This window comes from Sinocyclocheilus rhinocerous, unplaced genomic scaffold (assembly GCF_001515625.1).
Source record: "Sinocyclocheilus rhinocerous isolate Xijiao unplaced genomic scaffold, SAMN03320098_v1.1 scaffold173, whole genome shotgun sequence".
Classification (NCBI taxonomy): Eukaryota; Metazoa; Chordata; class Actinopteri; order Cypriniformes; family Cyprinidae; genus Sinocyclocheilus; species Sinocyclocheilus rhinocerous.
The window spans coordinates 388776-390578 of record NW_015645056.1 but is presented as its reverse complement, the minus strand read 5'-3'; the positions used below and the strand labels follow the sequence as shown (position 1 = coordinate 390578).

The 1803-nt window shown below is 41.4% G+C and overlaps 1 protein-coding gene across 1 annotated transcript in view; it reads right to left on the bottom strand.

Moving 5' to 3' along the window:
- Positions 1-1248, bottom strand: part of adgrl2b.1 (adhesion G protein-coupled receptor L2b, tandem duplicate 1) — a 110449-nt gene extending 109201 nt beyond the window's left edge. Inside the window, exon 1 of the mRNA XM_016508246.1 lies at positions 570-1248. The gene's annotated coding sequence lies outside the window, so the exon portion shown is untranslated. The remainder of the gene's footprint in view (positions 1-569) is intronic.
- Between the last annotated feature and the right edge of the window lie 555 nt (positions 1249-1803).

The window sequence follows — 1803 nt, the reverse complement described above, 5'->3', positions numbered from 1 at the left end:
GCTTTTGTTTCTTTTGTTTGTTGCACCTATAGTTTAAGAAACTATACTGTCTCTCATAGTGTTTTGCACCCGTTTTATTGATATGCACAATGAAGAAGAAAAGTGGGCTTTTGTTTGTTGCACCTATAGTTTAAGAAACTATACTGTCTCTCATAGTGTTTTGCACCATAAATTTTCGTTTTATTGCACAGGTCTCTATATTTCTCCTATAGAGATAATTCAACGACAGATAAGCGTGATGTATTGCCTCCTACGAAAATCACATCTGGCCCTCATCCTGTTCTTTTTAAAGAAAAAAAACATGTCTTACTAAGATAAAGTGCCCCCTTTTTACGTTACTGAAACAATGCACGCACAATTAGGTGACCCGACATGCTTTCAACCCTTAAATTCAATCTTTAAAAAGTAGTAAGCCAAGTGAGCTATTGATCCTCCTGGTGTTTTGTTTAAAACCCCTGCAGTTTTGCTGCTCTCTATCCTGAGTCTGTGGATGTGTAGCAATGCAAAAACACGGTATCCGGACGCGTAGTGCGTAAAGTGGAAATATGGATCATGTAAATGATACTCACGGATTGAGGAGAAGTCCAAACAGAACTATTGACGCAATAAAAAGCGAGGGTCTCTAAGTCACCTCTAAATCAGAGCACAAAGACTTTCATCGCGCGCTCAGGTAGATCGCAGATCCGCGCAGTCCAGAAACCAAACCACATTAGGCCTACGAGTATGGAAAGCTGAGACAAGCGAACACACAGTTCACGTTTAAAAGGAGCATTTCGCCGTTTTCAACAGCCGGAGTTGTCCCGCTCCATGCAACACTCGGTTTGGGGCAGAGCGCAATGAATGCGCGTTTAAATCAAAGCCATGCGCCCTTTCGTCGTCGCGATGGCCCGACCGGTTTCCCTCTGAACGCCTGTTTGCTATACCGAGACGGGACCCGCCGCACACTCAGCTCAATGAGAGCGCCTTTTCTGAAAACTTAAGGAAATTCCACTCGTTTGGTACTGCGGAAAGCGCCCCGCGATCCCGGAGCAGAGAGACGGCTTGCGCGTCGAGTACACCGGCTGCGTGTCTGTCTCGCTGCAGAGACCCGCTGGAAAACCCGGCCTGGAGCGGAGCGACACCTGGCTTATAAACTCAACCCCATTATAGGGGCCATAAACCTCGCGGAAGTCTCTCTTCTCAACAACTGTTCAAACACTGCCAAAAGTTTGCCTTGGGACGGTGATATAAAATCTGACTTCCTCCAAAACACTGCTCTGTGTACAGAGCCATATATTGAGATACTTCTTTATATACAGAGCTGCTTAGATTAGGCTACTTACAAATTGTAATCCATTACTGATTACAAATTACATAACTGTAGTTGTATTGGATTACACATATGTGACCCTGGAGCACAAAAACAGTCTTAAATCGCTGGGGTATATTTGTAGCAATAGCCAACAATACATTGTATGGGTCAAAATTATCAATTTTTCTTTTATGCCAAAAATCATTAGGATATTAAGTAAAGATCATGTTCCATGAAGATATTTTGTAAATTTCCTACCGTAAATATATCAAAACTTAATTTTTGATTAGTAATATGCATTGCTAAGAACTTCATTTGGACAACTTTAAAGATGATTTTCTCAATATCTTGATTTTTTGCACCCTCAGATTCCAGATTTTCAAATAGTTGTATCTCGGTCAAATATTGCCCGATCCTAACAAACCATACATCAATGGAAAGCTTATTTATTCAGATGATGCATAAATCTCAATTTCTAAAAATTTACCCTTATGACTGGTTTTGTGGTCCAG